Below are 23,482 nucleotides of genomic sequence, written 5' to 3'. Positions count from 1 at the left end.
GGCTCAGCTGGTAAAGAATCCTCCTGAAATGTGGGAGACCTGGGTTCGATCTCTGGGTTGGGAAGATCCCCTAGAGAAGGGAAAGGCTACCCACTCCAGTAATCTGGCCTGGAGAATTCCATGGACTATATAGTCAGTCCATGGGGTCGCAAAGAGTCAGCCAGGACTGAGTGACTTTCACTTTCACTAGTGACTGTATCACTTGGGGCAATTAATTTAATCTCTGTAAGTTTCTTTCTCGTCTATAACAAGGGGACAACAAAACAAGGTCTCAGAATTATTGTGAGAATCAAACAGTTTAGTATATATTTCATTAGCTGAACTTTGCCTGGCACGTGGTAACTAATAAATACTACATAAGTGTTATTTTTATTTTAAATGTCTGAAAGATGATTACAATGAATAGTAATATTTTGAAGGACTAGTGATGAAAGACCAAGGACAATCAAGCCATAATATTTGTAGTTTCATGAACAATATTTAATTATCATAACTTTTCTATTATTTTTCTTAAAATATATTAAGAAATATATTACCACATTTTTTAAACTACAGGCAAACAGGTTTTGCATTTTTATTTAGCAAATGCATGCCAAATAAATGTCCTTGTAGAGCTAAGAAACCTATTAAAAATAAACTTAAATTGGTTTTAGAATACTATTGCATAGAAGAGTCTTAAAGCACAGAGATAATGGGAAAATGTCTGTACGAGAAGAACAAACACCATGAAATCATAAAATTCTAGAAAAAGAATTCACAAACTAGCTGGTTCACTATCATTCCTTCAGTCAGTATTTCATCTTTCAAGTCTTCATCTTTCAACAAATACTATTTTATGCTCTTTAAAATCATTTTTAATTCTACAACTGTCTTTTAAATAAGTTACACTATATCATAACTGCCAAAAAAATTATTCTTACAATCTAGCCTAAATCATTCCTGATAATATTTGGGTCCTTTCTTATTTTGTTCTGATGAAAATGGTGAACAGCTGCTCACATATGGCTTTATAACGTTTTAAATTAGTAATAGAGTTAGAAGTGAAGGAACAGCTGTCAAATAAGCACAGAAAAGTGAAAGAAATTTCCCAAAGGGAAATGCCCCCCACAAATAAGTACAAATAAGTACATTCCGAACAAGCATCCAACAGTGACACGAATCCAAAAAACCCAAAAAACAAAAACAATTCAAACTTGCACAAACAAAAACTCAGTTCAAACTGCACACCTACAGAAGCCAGAAGACCTGATGATCAGGTTAAAACAAAACAGCAACAAAAAAAATTTTGCAGACAATTTCCAAGAGGACAAAATAAAAATTAAGGAACAAGAAAAATGACTATGAAAGAGGAATTCAGTAGCTCCAGAGGGGCTGACAGTGTCCTTATATATCTGTGAGTCAAGATCTTCTTATTTGTTATGTGAAAAGTATTATACTGCCAGGGACAAAAATTCTTTTGAAAGTGTTAATATTTATAGAATATATGGCAATAAAGAGTGCTTTTCACTTTGTTCTTTCACACTAACAAGTCCCGACATAAGGACAAGAAGCCAGGCACTAGTAAGTGGGTTGGCACCTGTTTCAAATTCTCTGCTGGGTCATACACCAGCTTCTTGACAGTTCGAGTATTTAAGATACATTTAATTTGATAAGAAATCATAAACATACCAAATAACTAGGGATACTACATAATGCAGAAAGATAAGCTTAGAAAACCAACTTCCAAGATTCAAAAGAAAAAAAAGGTTCCAGATGTGCTTTTTTTTCCCTTTATTTTTATTAGTTGGAGGCTAATTACTTTATAATATTGTAGTGGTTTCTGTCATACATCGACATGAATCAGCCATGGATCCACATGTATTCCCCCTCCCGATCCCCCCTCCCACCTCCCTCTCTACCCGATCCCTCTGGGTCTTCCCAGTGCACCAGGCCCGAGCACTTGTCTCATGCACCCAACCTGGGCTGGTGATCTGTTTCACCATAGATAATATACATGTTTTGATGCTGTTCTCTCGAAACACCCCACCCTCGCCTTCTCCCACAGAGTCCAAAAGTCTGTTCTGTACATCTGTGTCTCTTTTTCTGTTTTGCATATAGGGTTATCATTACCATCTTTCTAAATTCCATATATATGTGTTAGTATACTGTATTGGTCTTTATCTTTCTGGCTTACTTCACTCTGTATAATGGGCTCTAGTTTCATCCATCTCATTAGAACTGATTCAAATGAATTCTTTTTAATGGCTGAGTAATATTCCAAGGTGGATATATGTACCACAGCTTCCTTATCCATTCATCTCCTGATGGACATCTAGGTTGCTTCCATGTCCTGGCTATTATAAACAGTGCTGCGATAAACATTGAGGTACATGTGTCTCTCTCAGATCTGGTTTCCTCGGTATGGCCAGGAGTGGAATTGCTGGGTCATATGGTAGTTCTATTTCCAGTTTTTTAAGGAATCTCCACACTGTTCTCCATAGTGGCTGTACTAGTTTGCATTCCCCCCAACAGTGTAAGAGGGTTCCCTTTTCTCCACACCCTCTCCAGCATTTATTGCTTATAGACTTTTGGATGGCAGCCATCCTGACTGGCGTGTAATGGTACCTCATTGAGGTTTTGATTTGCATTTCTCTGATACTGAGTGATGTTGAGCATCTTTTCATGTGTTTGTTAGCCATCTGTATGTCTTCTTTGGAGAAATATCTGTTTAGTTCTTTGGCCCATTTTTTGATTGGGTCGTTTATTTTTCTGGAATTGAGCTGCATGATTTGCTTGTATATTTTTGAGATTAATCCTTTATCTGTTGCTTCGTTTGCTATTATTTTCTCCCAATCTGAGGGCTGTCTTTTCACCTTGCTTATAGTTTCCTTTGTTGTGCAAAAGCTTTTAAGTTTAATTAGGTCCCATTTGTTTATTTTTGCTTATTTCCAATATTCTGGGAGGTGGGTCATAGAGGATCCTGCTGTGATTTATGTCAGAGAGTGTTTTGCCTATGGTCTTTTTTAACGAAGACAAATCAAATTTAGGAAGCAGTGTTTAAAAAGTGTTCTTACATCAAAGTAAAAAAATGTGAAAGCCATTAGCTTTACATGGTGAAAAGACAAAATACTTTTCCTCCTGCTTTAAAAAATAATTCTAAAATAAAATGAAAAGACAAATGTCAGAATGGGAGAAAATATCTGCAAACGAAGCAAATGATAAGGGATTAATCTCCAAAATATACAAACAATTCATGCAGTTCAGTATTAAAAAAAAACAAAGAGCCAATCCAAAAATGGGTGGAAGACCTAAATAGACATTTCACCAAAGAAGACAGATGGCCAACAAACACATGAAAAGAGGCTCAACATCACTAATTATTATAGAAATGCAAATCAAAACTACAATGAGATATCACTTCACACTGGTCAAAACGGCCATCCTCAAAAAATCTACAAAGGATAAATGCTGAAGAGAATGTAAAGAAAAGAGAACCATCCTACACTGTTGGGAATGTAAATTGGTACAAACACTATGGAGAACAGTAAAAAACTAAAAATATTCATAGAGCTACCATCTGACCCAGCAATCCCACTCCTAGACATATATTTGGAGAAAACTGTAATTCAAAAGGATGTATGCACCCTGATATTCATTGCAGCATTATTATAATGGACAGGACATGGAAGGAATCTAAAAGACCATTGGAAGGATGGATAAAGAAGATGTGGTACATATGTACAATGAAATATTACTCAACCATAAAAAGGAAAGAAATAGTGCCATTTGCAGAGATGTAGATGGACCTAAAGACTGATGTACAGAAAGAAGTCAGAAAGAGAAAAATACTGTATAATATCATTCATATGTAGAATCTAGAAAAATGGTACAGGTGAACCTATTTACAAGCAAAAATAGTCACAGATGTAGAAAACAAACCTATGGTTTTCAAGGGAAGAAGGGGGGTGGGGCGAACTGGGAGACTGGTATTGACATATATACATTACTGTGTATGAGAACCTATTGTATATCACAGGGAACTCTCCTTAATGATCTGTGGTGACCTAAATGGGAAGAAAATCTAAAAAAGACTGGATATATGTATAACAGATTCACTTTGTTGTAGAGCAAAAACTAACCAACATTGTGGGGGCTTCCCTTGTGGCTCAGCTGATAAAGAATCCTCCTGCAATGCAGGAGACCTGGGTTTGATCCCCGAGTTGGAAAGATCTCCTGGAGAAGAGAAAGGCTACCCACTCCAGTATTCTGGCCTAGAGAATTCCATGGACTGTATAGTCCACGGGGTCGCAATGAGTCAGACAGAACTGAGTAAAGCAACTATACCCCAATAAAAAAAACTCAAATAAACAAACAAATAAATGAACATTCTTTTGAGGTTTCTTAAAAGACAAGTCTAAGTTCCAGTTCCATAAACCGTAGTACCATAAACCGTATACAGCCTCTCTTTGTCTCCCAACCCCACTGATTAAAACTACGAATTTCAGACAAAATACAAAACCCAACTACATGAGGACTCTGAAAAGTAAAAGGAAAGGAGCATAAGGCGGATAAAAATACGGAGAAAGGCCTTGCACAAGGTGGTGGAAGGCGCTGAGCATGCAGTTTTTTTCTTCTCTTTTCTCTCTTGACTCAGCTTTTCCCCTTTTCCTGCCTCCATTTTGCATAAGGTTGTAGGTTGAAATACCTAACAGTTTCACAGGAAAGAACTGCTACAAAAGAGTAGATGAGAAAGAATATAAAGCTGTACACCAGAGCTTTGTTAATAATTGCAAACTGCTACGAGTCTTAGTGATTTTGTTGTTGAGTAAATCATATTTGAGAATTTCATTGAAACATAAAAGTTATGGGAGCCAGATGGTTCTCTAATTCTAATTAATGAAGGAAAACATTAAGGTTAAGAAGAAAGGAACTATGCAAGTAAATAAAAAGATATTCCAAAAACCATGGCAATAATGATCAACTTCAAGGCAAATACTGTAACCAAATTTCAAACTATAGATTTCTTGATCAGTTCATATTAAAAATTGAGTTCAATTTCTAAAACACCATTTACATTACAGTCACACTTTAATGAGTCTACTATGAGCTGGGCTCAGAGAGCTGGCTATACTGAAGTCAAAACTTACAAATATAATAATTTTGTAAATAAGTCTCCCTTAGATCAAAAAACTTTATGCCATAGTTCAACTTAAAAATGGTTAACCATTTCCAAAATGAGCTTTTAAAAAACAACTTAGTTTTGTCTGATAAACAATGAAAAGTCTCACAAAAAAATGGAAAGTTAACAAGAAAAAAAAATCCAGTTGCAGCAATAATTTTTTTTTAAATATTAAAACTCACATCATGAAAATGACAAAGGTTCACTTAGAAAATTCTTCACGTCTCATCAAAATATTTTATATTTTTCCTAATTCACCAAATTACTTGAATAATTTAACTGCATTCAGCAAAAAACGTTTTGAATATTTAAGGAAACTTATTAACCTCTGCCATTCTTACTATGGAATAGCACAATAGGGAAAAGATAAAAGAATATGGATAAAATACATGAAACATACAGGAACAGAAGAAAAAGACTGGGACTTCTACTGATTGGGCCCCAAGCCCCAGGACCAAAGAAGTACATATACACAAGTTTCTCAGGAGAATTTTAAATCAGTCACATGTAATATATGACCAAATGCCCCAAAACTAAAAGAAATCATATAAAAGGCCCAGAAAAAAATGTTTCAAATAGCAAAGATATTTTTTTAAAGTTTTGTTCAGATTATTCTTCATTGGGTGTCTGTGATATGAGTGAATAATAACCAAACAAAAGGGTTCTTTTGTTATGTATGTATCTATCACTAGGACCTTCCTAACACAGTGTCTGTACATTATAGATGCTCAATGTTATGTATGAGAATAAACAAATGAGCAGATGCACATTTCATTTGTGCTATATTAAAAAAAAAAAGTGGCAGAGGAGTAGAAACGACAAGGAGATAGATTGTAGGAGGTGAGATGGGAAAAATAGCAGAGATCTAGGGAGTTAGTAATTAACCAACACATGTGGTCAGAAGTAGTCAAAAATGTTGCCAACATGTAAAAGTGTTTGGCCATACATACGCTTTGCAAGACATTTTCTGACCCAGATCTGTCCAAAGAGTTGGGTCATAAATTCAGACCATTTCTTGTGATCTCTTTTGATGGTTGCTTGATAATAAATGTTTGCATATACATAGAGAAAAATCTTCTCCTGCTAAGACTGGCTAAAGGGATGCTCCAGTTCAGTTCAGTTGCTCAGTCGTGTCTGACCCTTTGCAACCCAATGAATCGCAGCACGCCAGGCCTCCCTGTCCATCACCAAATCCGAGTTTACCCAAACTCATGTTCATTGAGTCAGTGATGCCATCTAACCATCTCATCCTGTGTCGTCCCCTTCTCCTCCTGCCCTCAATCTTTGCCAGCATCAGGATCTTTTCAAATGAGTCAGCTCTTCACATCAGGTGGCCAAAGTACTGGAGCTTCAGTTTCAACATCAGTCCTTCCAATGAACACTCAGGACTGATCTCCTTTAGGATGGACTGGTTCGATATCCTTGCAGTACAAGAGACTCTTAAGAGTCTTCTCCAATACCACAGTTCAAAAGCATCAATTCTTCACTGCTCAGCTTTCTTTATAGTCCAACTCTCACATACATACATGACCACTGGAAAATCCATAGCCTTGAGTAGACGGACCTTTGTTGGCAAAGTAGATGTCTTTTCAATATGCTGTCGAGGTTGGTCATAACCTTCCTTCCAAAGAGTAAGCGTCTTTTAATTTCATGGCTGCAATCACCATCTGCAGTGATTTTGGAGTCCAGATGTTTCCCCATCTATTTCCCATGAAGTGATGGTACCAAATGCCATGATCTTAGTTCTCTGAATGTGGAGCTTTAAGCAACTTTTTCACTCTCCTCTTTCATTTTCACCAAGAGGTTCTTTAGTTCTTCTTCACTTTCTGCCATAAGGATGGTGTCATCTGCATATGTGAGGCTATGGATATTTTTCCTGGTGATCTTGATTCCAGCTTGTGCATCATCCAGTCCAGTGTTTCTCATGATGTACTCTGCATATAAGTTAAATAAGCAGGGTGATAATATACAACCTTGACATATTCCTTTTCCTATTTGGAACCAGTCTGTTGTTCCATGTCCAGTTCTACTGTTTCCTGACCTGCATACAGGTTTCTCAAGAGGCAAGTCAGTTGGTCTGGTATTCCCATCTCTTTCAGAATTTTCCACAGTTTATTGTGATCCACACAAAGGCTTTGGCATAGTTAATAAAGCAGAAGTAGATGTTTTTCTGGAAGTCTCTTGCTTTTTTGATGATCCAGTGGATGTTGGCAATTTGATCTCTGGTTTCTCTGCCTTTCTAAAACCAGCTTCAACATCTGGAAGTTCACAGTTCACATATTGCTGAAGTCTGGCTTGGAGAAAAGTGAGCATTACTTTAATAGTGTGTGAGATGAGTGCAATTGTGCAGCAGTTTGAGCATTTTTGGGGATTGCCTTTCTTTGGGATTGGAATGAAAACCAACCTTTTCCAGTCCTGTGGCCACTGCTGTTTTCCAAATTTGCTGGCATATTGAGTGCAGCACTTTCACAGCATCATCTTTCAGGATTTGAAATAGCTCAACTGGAATTCCATCACATCCACTAGCTTTGTTCGTAGTGATGCTTCCTAAGGCCCACTTGACTTCACATTCTAGGATGTCTGGCTCTAGGTGAGTGATCACACCATCGTGATTATCTAGGTCATGAAGATCTTTTGGGAATAGTTCTTCTATGTATTCTTGCCACCTCTTCTTAGTATCTTCTGCTTCTGTTATGCCCATACCATTTCTGTCCTTTATTGAGCCCATCTTTGCATGAAGTGTTCCCTTGGTATCTCTAATTTTCTTGAAGAGATCGCTAGTCTTTCCCATTCTATTACTTTCCTCTATTTCTTTGCACTGATCACTGAGGAAGGCTCAAAGTTTTGTTAAATAGAAGGCAAAGAGAAGAGGCCGTTCTCTGTCAGAAAGCTGAGTAAACTCTTGTCAGAAAATTTCCCAAGTCATCCCAACTATGTCCTCAGACACAGACCAGAAAAGAAGTTCCCACATGGCAGAGAATAACCAATGTTGGCCAGAAAGCCATAATGTAACAGGATTGCTGCCAATGTTTTCGTTTAAGGAAAACAGATGTAAGGAGAAAGCCCCTATAAAGAGTGAAAGAGATACTAGGGAACAATCCTTACAGCACAGTCTTAATGGGCAATATTTAGAAAAAGAATAAAAGATTTTACCTTTATACTCAAAGCTGGTCCTTGGCTGCTAAATGTGCTACATGTAATAGCCAGGGATATGAATATTAGTGGGACAGGATCAACTTGAGAATCAAGCTGAAAGATGCCACAAGAAAATCCTGGAGAAAGAAGCTGCCTAGAGAAATTAAGACATTTATCCTAGGAATATACTGAGTTCACTGAGACAGATCAAACAAGTATCAGAGAACTGACCAAGCGTAAGTGGAAGATTGTTGAGCAAAAATTAACCATCCTACAGTAAAAGTTGTCCAATGGTGCCATCTTTTGTAAATCCTGGTAAGGGTGGGCTCTCCTGTATTGTAGGTGTCAACAAGAAAGTCAGACTCCTATAGATATCCTAGCTGAGATTTTAATATCAAATATTCATTTATTTACTCATTTATTCACTCATTCATACAGATATATTCATCTTGGTACAAAAGGCTGTTAGGTTTTGAGGGCTTAGCCAGGCACCAGGAACACTGGTATGGTATACAAAGTGAGATACAAAAAAATGAACAAGATTGACATGGTCCCTGACTGTGGAGCTTACAGGCTAAAAGGAGAAGCAGACATAATAAGAAAGTGAAAGTCACTCAGTTGTATTTGACTCTTTAGGACCCCATGGACTGTAGCCCCCCAGGCTGCTCTGTCCATGGAATTCTCCAGACAAAGAGTATTGGAGTGGGTAGCCATTCCCTTTTCCAGGGCATCTTCCCGACCCCAGAGATTGAACCTGGTCTCCTGTATTGCAAGCAGATTCTCTACCACCCAAGCCACCAGGGTGGAGTTTACAGGCTTAAAGGAGAAGTAGATTAAACAAACAAGTATTTAATTAATGAGTATTTATACTGACTGATTTGAAAAGACCTTGATGCTGGGAAAGACTGAAGGTGGGAGGAGAAGAGGATGACAGAGGATGAGATGATTGGATGGCATCACTGATTCAATGGACATGAGTTTGAGTAAACTCCGGGAGTTGGTGATGGACAGGGAAGCCTGGCGTGCTGCAGTCCATGGGGTCACAAAGAGTCGGACACAACTGAGTGGCTGAACTGAACTGAGGTATTTTAATTTAAAAACTAGACAAAAAATTGTATGGGATGCCACAAAGAGCATATAATAGTACTGGAGGGTCCAGGAGTGTCAAGTACAGCTTTCTAGAAGAGCTGACCTTTAAACAAGCAGGAAAGGTGAATAGGAATCAAGCAACTAAAGAGAATGAATGACACTGAACCATTTGTAGGCCCTAATAATGGCTTTTAGTTCATCTTGAAGAAGGAAAAGAAACATTTTAAGCATAATGTCAGAGTCATACTGAGATATTTGACTGGTTATCATACCAGATTCAATCTAGTAAAACAGATCCATTTTTGTCCCTCATTTATGACTTGACCAGTTACTGTCATACTTTCTGGTTTCTTTTCCCTGCTGTCTCTGGAAAAATCTGAGTTTGTGCACATTAGAGAACTTGAACTATTGGGAAGAGGATTGTTGTATACTAGTAAGAAGAGTCATTGAGAATAAATTCTTTATGTAGACAGCCCATCAGCCTAAATTCTGGTTAAGTACTCATGAGGGGCTACAGGAGTTTTATATTAGATAACTAATACACTTTTGTTAATTTGTGGTGAATATGGCACTTCACTTATGTGGTCTTCCTCCCAAAACCCTAACCATAATGAAAAAAACAGTTAAACTCAAAATGAGGGGCATTCTACAAAAGACCTAAGCAGTATACCTCAAAACTGTCAAGAAGAGAACAGAAACGCTGTTATAGCCCAGAGAAGCCAAAAAAGACACAATAACTAAATGCAACTGGGTAACTTAGATGGGATCCTGAAACAGACAGAGGACATTACAAGAAACTAATGAAATACAAACAAAGTATGGAATTTAGTAAATAGTATTCAAGACAGGCTTACTCAGAAAATCTGGGTGTTCAATTCCTGCCCATTTAAAAAAAGCCCAGTCCAGTAGGTGATATTCTCTGGGCTTTTTAAATATGTTTCCTCTAAGAGGCATAAAGCCTCTAAGGCTTTTTATGCCTAAAGCCTTGTGGTATGCTCTACCAGTTTGACTAGGCTAAGTTTACCCTGACAATATGATTTATGAACACTTGTTTTTGTTCTGGAAGGGCTAGAATCTAAGTAGTGAAAGTCAGACACGCAGGTGCTGTATACCTACATGACTGAACTGCAATAAAACCCTGGATGCTAAGGTTCATGTGAGCCTCTCTGGTCAATAACACTCCATGCATATTGTCACACACTGTTTCTGGGAGAATTAAGTGTATTCCTAATTGATTCCATTGGGAAAGTACACATAGAATCCTGTGTCTAATTGATCCTGGAATTCATCTCAAGTGACTTTTCCCCTTGAGCATTTTGATCTGTATCTTTTCAGTGTAATAAATCATCACCATGATTATAATGGGGCTTCCCAGGTGGCTCTACTGGTAAAGAACATATTTGCCACTGCAGGAGACTTAAGTTAAGAGATAGGTTCTATCCCTGGGTTGGAAAGACCCCCTGGAGGAGGACATGGCAACCCACTTCAGTATTCTTGCTTGGAGAATCCCATGGACAGAGGAGCCCAGTGGGCTAGAGTCCACAGGGTAGCACAGGACTGGACATGACTGAAGCAACTTAGCAAGACTCGGCATGACTATAATAGCTTCTGAGTTCAGTGAGTCCTTCCAGTGAATCATCAAGCCTGGGGTAGTCTTGAGGACGCCCACAAAGACAGATAGATGATAAAATTACAAACAACTTAAAATTCCCTAAAACTCACATTCCTACCTACTCCCCTACTACCCATCTACAGGCCTAAACATTAGGGAAACTTTATCTCAGGCAATTAAACTCATCTTTAAATTTATCTCAGGTTTATACTGACTGGAGTTCTCAGACATCTGCTAATTTTCAGTTACATTTTCTCAATCTTCCACCTTTTTTACCTTTAGCATCATATTCCATTCCACCTCAAAGCTTTGATCTTTCTATTGAGTCAAAACCAGTTCACTCTTACCACACTTAAAAAGAGAAAAGAAAAAAACTTACACAAAATACTGCAAAGCGTCTTTCTAGAAAGGACATGAGATTCTGAAATAGTGATTCTATGCCCCACCCTGATTAGATATAAACTATTAAACTTAGGACTTTTGAAAACTGCCAAATCAGGACTCTTTGCTTCCGGCCAAAGAGGAAGAGATAAGATTCAGCTTTCTGTCTGAAAAAGAAAAAAACTTAAAAAGCTGACAAACTCTTAAGACACTGGCCACCAGGCAATGAAGGAAGATGATTCTTGAGAGAAGGGAAACAATGAGGTGAACCCTATGATTGTGCCCAACTAATTGCCTGGAGAAAGCCCATAGATTGCAGCAGTACAGAGGAAACCTGGGCAGAGTTCACAGTCTCCCTGGGATGAAATGATGAAACTAGGAGTATGAGGAAGCCAAAGAAGTAGGTATAACAGGGTATTAGAGATAAAAGAGGTAGATAAAAAGAAAATGCCTGAAATCTAAAGGTCTCCATAAATATTCAATTATTTACACATGCTGGGAGAAAAAACAATGAAGCCAGGGAAAAAAACAAAAACGAGAACAGAAAGAAGTTTGCTTACTCCCAAGAGCCAGAGTGGACCCTCATAATTTACAGAGCATCAAGTAAGATATTGATAAGCATCTTAGCTCACTAGTAGGGAAAGATTAACCCCAGACAAAACACTGCCTGGTTTTGGTCTCACCTAAGATAATTTAAAGGCAAACCCCAAAAGGATGAAACTGCTTCCAAATAACTATGACACCCCAGAATAAACCTCAAGAATGTTCATGAATATTAAAAATATCCAGCTTCCAACAAAAGTCAGAATTTCTGGAAACTAACCAAAATGTATCATGCATGCAAAGAAGCAGGGAAATATAACCTATAATAAGGAGAAAAATCAACAAATTGAAGCTGATCCAGAAATAACACAGATAGAATTCGTAGACAAGGACATCATAACATTATTTTAAGTCTATTGCATATGTTCAAATGACGAAAACATTGAAAACATTAAAAAGAGAAGAAAAAAAATAAAAAAGGACAAAAATCAAATTTTTAGAGAAGAAAACTACAGTGTTCATAGTTTTAAAAATGAATTGGATGGAATTAATAGCTGATTAGACACTTCAGTGGGGAAAAAGGTTAGTGAACTGGCAGGCAGAGAAATAGAGACTCTCTAAAACAAAGCAAAGGGTAAAAGAAAACAGAACACAAAAACTGAACACAGCATCACTGGGTTACGGGAGAATCTCAAGCAGACTATTTCCCTGTGAAGGAGGAAAGAAACAGACTAAATCCTTAAAGAAATAAAGGCCAAATTTTTTTCAAATTTGATTAAAACTGCAGATACCACATACACAAGAAGATCAAAGAATCAGCAAAAAAAAAAAAAATGAAGAAAACTAACAAGGCACAAGATAATCAAATTGCTTAAAATCAGAGTTAAAGAGAAAATCATAAAAAGCAACCAGAGGAAAAAAGACTATGCACAGAAAAGGAAAACAGAAACAGAAGATTTCTTTTCAAAGATAATGTGAAAAAGAACAGCAGAGCAAACCACTAAAGAACTAGGGGTACGTGGGGTAGGGGAAGGGTATCAATGTCAATCTAACTTCTTGTCCAATAAAAACATCTTTCTAAAACAAAAACAAAAACAAAATAATGACTTTTTTGGGACGGCAAAAAAAAAAAAAAAAAAATTTGAGAATGCAAAAACTGAAAGAATTCTTGACCAGCACACCTACATTACAGGAAATATTAAAGTAAGCTCTACAGGAAGGAGGAAAATGTTACCAGATGGAAACCTAAATCTACACAAAAGACTAGAGACAGTTGAAGTGGTAACTACATTGTGGAAAACAGAGATTTTTTATTACTATTCTTTCAATCTCTTCAAAAGGACATTCTGTTTAGAGCAAAAATGATGACAATGTAATGTTTACACCATGTAAAAGTAAAACGAAGTGAAAGTCACTCAGTCATGTCCAAATCTTTGTGACCCCATGGACTATAGAGTCGATGGAATTCTCCAGGCCAAAATACTGGAGTGGGTACCCTTTCCCTTCTCCAAGGGATCTTCCCAATCGAGGGATCAAACACAGGTCTCCCTGATTGTAGGCAGATTCTTTACCAGCTGAGCACAAGGAAATGCTATGGACCTAACAGAAGACGAGATTAAGAACAGGTGGCAAGAATACACAGAAGAACTGTACAAAAAAGATCTTCAAGATCCAGATGATCACAATGGTGTGATCACTCACCTGGAGCCAAACATCCTGGAATGCCAAGTCAAGTGGCCCTTAGGAAGCATCACTACGAACAAAGCTAGTAGAGGTGATGGAATTCCAGTTGAGTTATTTCAAATCCTAAAAGATGATGCTGTGAAAGTGCTGCACTCAATATGCCAACAAATTTGGAAAACTCAGCAGTGGCCACAGGACTGGAAAAGGTCAATTTTCATTCCAATCCCATAGAAAGGCAATCCCAAAGAATGCTCAAACTACCTCACAACTGCACTCATCTCAAACACTAGCAAAGTAATGCTCAAAATTCTCCAAGCCAGGCTTCAACAGTATGTGAACTGTGAACTTCTAGATGTTCAAGCTGGTTTTAGAAAAGGCAGAGAAACAAACCAGAGATCAAATTGCCAACATCTGTTGAATCATCGAAAAAGCACAAGAGTTCCAGAAAAACACCTACTTCGGCTTTATTGACTATGCCAAAGCCTTTGACTGTGTGGATCACAATAAACTGTGGAAAATTCTGAAAGAGATGGGAATACCAGATCACCTCTAAAGAAATACCACCTCTGCCTCTAAAGAAAACTGTATGCAGCTCAAGAAGCAACAGTTAGAACTGGACATGAAACAACAGACTGGTTACAAATAGGAAAAGGAGTATCTTGTCACCCTGCTTATTTAACTTATATGCAGAGTACATCATGAGAAATGCTGGACTGGATGAAGCACAAGCTGGAACCAAGATTGCCAGAAGGTATATCAATAACCTCAGATATACAGATGACACCACACTTATGGCTGTTAAGTGAAGAACTAAAGAGCCTCTTGATGAAAACTAAAAAGGAGAGTGAAAAAGTTAGCTTAAAACTCAACAGTCAGAAAACTAAAATTACGGCATCTGGTCCTATAACTTCATGGCAAATAGATGGGGAAAGAGTGAGAGACTTTATTTTTTTGGGCTCCAAAATCACTGCAGATTTGGATGACTGCCGCAATTTGTGGTGACGGCCACAATGAAATTAAATGACGCTTGCTACTTGGAAGAAAAGTTATGACCAACCTCGACAGCATATTAAAAAGCAAAGACATTACTTTGCCAACAAAAGTCTGTCTAGTTAAGGTTATGGTTTTTCCAGTAGTCATATATGGATGTGAGAGTTGGACTATAAAGAAAGCTGAGCACTTAAGAATTGATGTTTTTGAACTGTGGTTTTGGAGAAGACTCTTGAGAGTCCCTAGAAGAAAAGGAGATCCAACCAGTCCATCCTAAAGGAAATCAGTTCTGAATATTCACTGGAAGGACTGATGCTGAAGCTGAAACTCCAATACTTTGGCCACCTGATATGAAGAACTAACTCATTTCAAAAGACCCTGATGCTGGGAAAGAGTGAAGGCGGGAGGAGAAGCGGACGACAGAGGATGAGATGGTTGGATGGCATCACTGACTCAACGGACATGAGTTTGAGTAAACTCCAGGAGTTGGTTATGGACAGGCAGAGGCCTGGCATGCTGCAGTCCATGAGGTTGCAGAGAGTCAGACTTGACTGAGCGACTGAACTGAACTCAAAGTAAAATATATGACAATAGCACAAAAGCCAGGAGGGGAGTTATAAGATTCTTGCACTATACATGTGATATATTTCCACTTAAAAGTAGACCCATATTATGTTAAAGATGTTTCAAGGGAAATAAAAAATACTTTGAACTGATGGAAATGAAAGTACAACATATCAAATATCAGGGATGCAGCTAAAACAATGCTTAATGATCATTTATAGCACTGAACAGTGACCTAGAAGAGACAGAAATAAGTTCATTAACCACAGCTCCCACCTTAAACTAAAGGAAGAAGAGCAAATTAAGCCTAATGCAGATGAAAAAGAAAATAATAAAGATGAGTACAGAAATAAATCAAAATCAGAAAAATAAAACAAAAAGCTGGTAATTGGGGAAAAAAATCAATAATATTGCTAGACCTCCAGGCAGACTGATTGTGAAAAAAAGACATAAATTACCAGTATCAAAAATGAAAGACAAAATATCACTACTGATCCCACAGTTAAAAAGATCATAAGGAAGACTATAAACAATTATATGTCCATAAATCAGAAAATTAAGGCAAAATCAGCCAATTTTTAAAAGATACAAACTATCAAAACTCACTCAAGATAAAGAACAGATAACCTGAAAAATCTTAGGTTTACTAAAAAACTAAATATAACTTAATCCTTCCAAATAAAGAAAATAATAGGACCAAATGGTTTCAATAGAGACCATTTGAGGGAGAAACAATACTAATTCTACATAATTTCTTCCAACAAATAAGTGAGTAGAGAACATTTCCAACTCACTATAATGCCAGCATTATCGTAATACCAAAACCAGACAAAAACATTATCAGAAAATTACACACCAATATCTCCCATGAACATATATGCAAAAATTCTCAACAAAATGTTAGCAAGTAGAATCCAGTAATATATAAAAAGGATACTATATCACAGCAGAGTGGAGTTCATCCAGGAATATAAGAACAATTCAATGTGAAAAAAAACTCAATGTAATTTGTTATATTGACAGACTAAGAAATACTATATGAGCATTTCAACAGAAGCAGAAAAAGCATTCAAGAGAATTCAACATCCATTCATGAATTAAAAAAAAAAGCTCTCAGCAAAGTAGGAATAGAAAGGGACTTAGTAAAGGACATTTTTAAAAGAAAAAAAAAAAAAAGGCTAACATCATACTTAATAGTGAGGGCAGAAACAAAAAGTTACTCTCTAATGGGTACAGAGCTTCTGTGCAGGAAGAGGAAGAGTTCTAAAGACAAATGGTGGTGATGGGTGCACAGCAATGGGAATATACTTAATGCCACAAAATTATGCACTTTAGACTGGTTAAAATGGTAAAATTCATGTTATGCACGTTTTACCACTGTTTAAAAAAAACACAACAAATCTTTTTTGACATATGGTTATAACTCCAAGCTATAGTTGGAGTTTCTATAGTTCTATGGTTACATGTAAAGGAGCAGAGTTAACCATACTCAGGGGGGGGAAAAAAATAACCAAAGACCTAAATGTGCATGCTAAAAGTATAAGCTCTCAAAATAGACTATATGGTAAATCCTCCTGACCTTCAATTTGGCAATACTTCCTCAAATGTGGTATCAAAACTACACACAACAAAAGAAAAAAGAGAGAGACAGGATTTTCTCAAAATTAAAGACTTGTATGCTGCAAAGAACACTATCAAGAAAAGAGGTATCTCACTGAATGGGAGAAAATATTTGCATATCACATACATCTGACGTGTGAGTGCTCACTCGTGTCTGACTCTCTGAGACCCTATGAACTGTAGCCCACCAGGCTCCTTTGTCCATGGAGTTTTTCAGTCAAGAAGACAGAAATGGGTTGCCATTTCTTCTGAATCTTCTGGACCAGGGATCAAACTTGTATCACCTGCATTGGCAGGTGGATTCTTTACCATTGTGCCACCTGATAGCAGATATCTAATAAAGAGCTTGTATCTAGTATATATACAACTCAATTGTATACATTAATAAAATCAATATCAATTGATCAATATCAAAATCAATAAAATCAATTGCATATATTAATAAAATCAACAATAAAAACATTTTAAAAAGGGAAAAAAAACCTGAATAGACATTTTGCTAAAAAGAACACACACAAATGGTCAATATGCAAATGAAAAGCTCTGCAACATCATTAGCCACAAAGAAAATATAAATCAAAAACCACAATAAGATACCATTTCACACCCACTAGCATAGCTACACTCAAAAAGATACAAATGTAGGAACATACACTGCTGCTGAGGATGTAAAAAAAGTGGTGCAGCCACTTCAGAAAACTGCTTGGCAGCTCTTCAAAAGGTTAAACAAGTGGTTACCAAGGACCTAGCAACAACACTAATTGATATATACCCCAAAGAACTGAAACCAGGATCCAGCAATCCCACTGCTGGGCATACACCCCAAGGAAACCAGAACTGAAAGAGACAAATGTACCCCAATGTTAACTGTAGCACTATTTACAATAGCTAGGACAGGGAAGCAACCTAGACGTCCATCAGTAGATGAATGGATAAGGAAGTTGTGATATATATAAACAATGAAATATTACTCAGCTATGAAAAGGAACACATTTGAATCTGTTCTAATGAGGTGATGAACCTGGAGCCTAATATACAGAGTGAAGTAAGTCAGACAGAGAAATATAAATATTGTATATTAACACATACATATGGAATTTATAAAGATGGTAGCAACGATCTTACATGCAGGGCAGCAAAAGAGACACAGACGTTAAAGAACAGACTTTTGGATTCAGTGGGAGAAGGCGAGGGTGGGGTGATTTGAGAGAATAGCATTGAGACAAACATGTACACTACAATATGTAAAACAGATGACCAGTGAGAGTTCAGTGCATGAAGCAAGGCAGCCAAAGCTAGTGCTCTGGGACAACCCAGAGGGATAGGGTAGGGAAGGAGGTGGGTGGGGGATTCAGGATGGGAGGACACATATATACCTGTGGCCATACATGTTGATGTATGGCAAAAACCATCATGACATTATAAAGTAATTATCCACCAATAAAATTAAGTAAAAAAAAAAAAAAAAGGAAACAGGTATTCAAACAAAAATTTGTACATGAATGTTTGAATGTTCTCAGCAGCTTTATTCATGAGAGCCAAAATGCAGACACAATCCAAATGTCTATCAACTAAGGAATGGATAAATCAAATGTGTTAATATCCATGCAATAGAATGTTATTCGGCAGTAAGAAAGAATGAAGTAGTGATACATGACACAATACGGATGAACCTTGAAAATTTTAAGTTAAATGAAAGAAGTCAGCCACAAAGAACCACATATTTTATGATATAATTTACATGAAATGTCTAGAAACAGCAAATCTAGAGACATAAAATTGGTTAAGTGCTTGCCTAAGGCTGAGGAAATGGACAGGTTGGGAGATGATGGGAAAAGTGTATAGGGTTTCCTTTGGGGATGGTGAAAATATTCTAAAATTAATGTAATTATGGCTGTACAACTCTTTGCATATACTAGACCCTTTTTTTGATGTTAATTTCTTTTTATTTGCCAAAATAAATAACTATAGTGGCCTGCAAACTTTTTGGATCTAAAATATACATTTTACATCACAATCCAACAAACACACACACATATATATTATATATATAACACACACATATATAACATATATTAAAGTGAAATAAAAGTTCTGCCAAAAATGTCTACAGTGAGTGTAATTTGGGTGGGAGGACTTTTTTTCTTAAGCAGTTTTAGGTTTGCAACAAAATTGACAAGGTACAGAAATTCCCCAAATACCCCTTCCCTCACAGGCATCACTTCAGTTCAGTTCAATTCAGTCGCTCAGTCGTGTCTGACTCTTTGCGACCTCATGAATCACAGCACGCCAGGCCTCCCTGTCCATCACAAACTTCCAGAGTCTACTCAAACTCACGCCCATCGAGTCAGTGATGCCATCCAGCTATCTCATCCTCTGTCGTCCCCTTCTCTTCCTGCCCCCAATCCCTCCCAGCATCAGGGTCTTTTCCAATGAGTCAACTCTTTGCATGAGGTGGTCAAAGTATTGGAGCTTCAGCTTCAGCATCAGTCCTTCCAAAGAACACCCAGGACTGATCTCCTTTAGGATGGACTGGTTGGATCTCCTTGCAATCCAAGGGACTCTCAAGAGTCTTCTCCAACACCACAGTTCAAAAGCATCAATTTTTTGGCACTGAGCTTTCTTCACAGTCCAACTCTCACATCCATAAATGACCACTGGAAAAACCATAGCCTTGACCAGACAGATCTTTGTTGGCAAAATAATGTCTCTCTTTTTTTTTCTTTCCATTTATTTTTATTAGTTGGAGGCTAATTACTTTATAATATTGTAGGGTTTTTTGCCATACATTGACATGAATCAGCCATGGATTTACATGTGTTCCCCATCCTGAACCCCTCTCCCACCTCCCTCCCCATTCCATCCCTCTGGGTCATCCCAGTGCACCAGGCCCGAGCACGTCTCATGCATCCAACCTGGACTGGCGATCTGTTTCACACTTGATAATATACATGTTTTGATGGTATTCTTTCAGATCATCTCACCCTTGCCTTCTCCCACAGAGTCCAAAAGTCTGTTCCATACATCTGTGTCTCTGCTTTTTAATATGCTATCTAGGTTGGTCATAACTTTCCTTCCAAGGAGTAAACGTCTTTTAATTTCATGGCTGCAATCACCATCTGCAGTGATTTTGGAGCCCCCCAAAATAAAATCTGACCCTTTTTCCACTGTCTCCCCATCTATTTCCCATGAGGTGATGGGACCAGATGCCATGATCTTAGTTTTCTGAATGTTAAGCTTTAAGCCAACTTTTTAACTCTCCTCTTTCACTTTCATCAAGAGGCTTTTTAGTTCCTCTTCACTTTCTGCCATAAGGGTGGTGTCATCTGCATACCTGAGGTTATTGATATTTCTCCCGGCAAACTTGATTCCAGTTTGTGCTTCTTCCAGCCCAGCGTTTCTCATGATGTACTCTGCATATAAGTTAAATAAGCAGGGTGACAATATACAGCCTTGACATACTCCTTTTCCTATTTGGAACCAGTCTGTTGTTCCATGTCCAGTTCTAACTGTTGCTTCCTGACCTGCATAACAGGTTTCTCAAGAGGCAGATCAGGTGGTCTGGTATTCCTATCTCTTTCAGAATTTTCCACAGTTTATTGTGATCCACACAGTCGAAGGCTTTGGCGTAGTCAATAAAGCAGAAAGAGATATTTTTGGGGAACTCCCTTGCTCTTTCGATAATACAGCGGATATTGGCAATTTGATCTCTGGTTCCTCTGCCTTTTCTAAAACCAGCTTCAACATCTGGAAGTTCTCGGTTCACGTATTGCTGAAGCCTGGCTTGGAGAATTTTGGGCATTACTCTACTAGCGTGTGAGATGAGTGCAATTGTGCAGTAGTTTGAGCAGTCTTTGGCATTTCCTTTCTTTGGGATTGGAATGAAAACTGACCTTTTCCAGTCCTGTGGCCACTGCTGAGTTTTCCAAATTCGCTGGCATATTGAGTGCAGCACTTTCACAGCATCATCTTTTAGGATTTGAAATAGCTCAACTGGAATTCCATGACTAGCTTTGTTCATAGTGATGCTTTCTAAGGCCCACTTGACTTCACATTCCAGGATGTCTGGCTCTAGGTGAGTTTATCTGGGTGATTATCTGGGTCATGAAGATTTTTGTAAAGTTCTTCTGTGTATTCTTGCCACCTCTTCTTAATATCTTCTGCTTCTGTTAGGTCCATACCATTTCTGCCCTTTATAGAGCCCATTTTTGCATGAAATGTTGCCTTGGTATCTCTAATTTTCTTGAAGAGATCTCTAGTCTTTCCCATTCTGTTGTTTTCCTCTATTTCTTTGCACTGATCGCTGAGGAAGGCTTTCTTATCTCTCCTGGGTATTCTTCGGAACTCTGCATTCAGATGGGAATATCTTTCCTTTTCTCCTTTGCTTTTCGCTTCTCTTCTTTTCACAGCTATTTGTAAGGCCTCCTCTGACACCATTTTGCCTTTTTGCATTTCTCTTCCATGGGGATGATCTTGATCCCTGCCTCCTGTACAACGCCACGAATCTCTGTCCATAGTTCATCAGGCTGTCTGTCTATCAGATCTAGTCCCTTAAATCTATTTCTCACTTCCACTGTATAGTCATAAGGGATTTGATTTAGCTCATACCTGAATGATCTAGTGGTTTTCGCTACTTTCTTCAGTTTAATTCTGAATTTGGCAATAAGGAGTTCATGATCTGAGCCACAGTGAGCTCCCGGTCTTGTATTTGCTGACAGTATGGAGCTTCTCCATCTTTGGCTGTAAAGAATATAATCAATCTGATTTCGGTGTTGACCATCTGGTGATGTCAACATGTAGAGTCTTCTCTTGTGTTGTTGGACAAGGGTGTTTGCTATGACCAGTGCGTTCTCTTGGCAAAACTCTATCAGCCTTTGCCCTGCTTCATTCTGTACTCCAAGGCCAAATTTGCCTGTTACTCCAGGTGTTTCTTGACTTCCTACTTTTGCATTCCAGTCCCCCATAATGAAAATGACATTTTTTGGGGGTGTTAGTTCTAAAAGGTCTTGTAGGTCTTCATAGAACCATTCAACTTCAGTTTCTTCAGCGTTACTGGTTGGGGCATAGGCTTGGATTGATATTGAATGGTTTGCCTTGAAGACGAACAGAGATCATACTGTCGTTTTTGAGATTGCATCCAAGTACTGCATTTTGGTCTCTATTGTTGACTATGATGGCTATTCCATTTCTTCTAAAGGATTCCTGCCCACAGTAGTAGATATAATGGTCATCTGAGTTAAATTCACCCACTCCAGTACATTTTAGTTCACAGGCATAACCATTATCAAAAATGGTCCTTTTTTTTTTTTTAAACCAAGGATGAACTGCATTGACATTTCATAATCACCAAGGTCCTCAGTTCACTCAGAGTTCACTTTTATGAGAATAGAATTGCATGTTCTATGTATTTGGACAAAAGTATAATGACATATGGGCTTACCAGTTTGTGCTAGTGGTAAAGGACCCAGCTGCCAAGGCAGGAGACTCAAGACACATGGGTTTGATCCCTGGGTCGGAAATATCCCCTGGAGAAGGGCATGGCAACCCACTCCAGTATTCCACCTGAAGAATCCCATGAGACCCAGAGGAATCGGGTGGAGAGGGAGGTGGGATGGGGGACCAGGATGGGGAATTCGTGTAACTCTATGACTGATTCATATCAATGTATGACAAAACCCACTGAAAAATAAAAAATTAAAAAAAAAAAAAAAAAAGAATCCCATGGACAGAGGAGCCTGGTGGGCTATAGTCCATGGGGTCACAGAGAGTTGGACAACTGAAGCAATTTAGCACACACACATAATGACATGTATCCATCGCTATAATGTCATTCAAAGTATTTTCACTGCTCATAAAAACTTCTGTACCCTGTATATTCATCTCTCCACAAACTCCTGACAACCACTGATCTTTTTATTGTCTCCACAGCTTCGCCTTTTCCAGAAAGGCATATAATTGGAACCTCTTTTTCTTTTTTTATTTCTCCTTGAAAAGAGAGGCTCAAAGTCTTTATAAGACTAATCATGGCCCACCCACGTGTGGACTGGACAAGCTCTAGGTAGCAAGCTTCCCCATTAAATACTGTACTTTTTCTTCCAATATTGAGCCCTGTCCTGCTGTTCCTGCCCAGAAGCCACATGGAGGTGCAGGGGGACATGTGTTGGGTACTTGTTCATGGAAAGGCCACACATTTTGTGTCCTCTGTCACAATGAACCCAAATTCCTGTTGGGTGTGTTGTAAACAGTGAGCCATTTCTTCAGGCCCCTGCTCTGCACACACCACACTAACTGTACCCTTTAAATAAGCAAATGATTCATACATGAAATATATCCCAATACAGCTGTTACCAAATATATTTACATGTATTTTTATATAAAAAGGCAAAATAAATATTTCTGAAAAATAAGAAATACTATGAGTCAAAATGCTTCACAAAATATTCAGTTATTCAACAAAATTTAGTTGGTCCTATTTGCCAAACAGAGGGGATATAAAGATGAATAAGACAAAAGAACCACAAGGCATATCTGTGTAAGATTTGCAAGTATGTATTTGGAATCAAATTACAAGATCTTTAGTACCGGAAGTCAGAAATTTTTCAGCCAAAGGACAATGTGCAAAAATACAAAATGGTTGAAGAGAACAATGTAAGATGAAGGTGAAGAAGGCATGAGTCAGGTTGCAAAAAAGCTAAAGAGCTTAGACT

The 23,482-nt window shown here is 37.9% G+C and overlaps 1 protein-coding gene and 1 non-coding gene across 6 annotated transcripts in view; both read right to left on the bottom strand.

Annotated features, from left to right (window-relative positions):
* The window catches only part of AFG2A (AFG2 AAA ATPase homolog A), a 330,482-nt gene that overhangs the window by 257,482 nt on the left and 49,518 nt on the right, over positions 1–23,482 (bottom strand). The gene's annotated exons all lie outside the window — the stretch shown is intronic.
* On the bottom strand, positions 22,931–23,058 carry LOC136146207 (small nucleolar RNA SNORA11). Its single transcript, XR_010658935.1, has one exon. It is a non-coding gene; the product is annotated as a small nucleolar RNA SNORA11 (small nucleolar RNA).

This window comes from Muntiacus reevesi, chromosome 13 (assembly GCF_963930625.1).
Source record: "Muntiacus reevesi chromosome 13, mMunRee1.1, whole genome shotgun sequence".
Lineage (NCBI taxonomy): Eukaryota > Metazoa > Chordata > Mammalia > Artiodactyla > Cervidae > Muntiacus > Muntiacus reevesi.
Note: the sequence above shows the minus strand (reverse complement) of the source record. Positions and strands in the feature narration are given on the sequence as shown.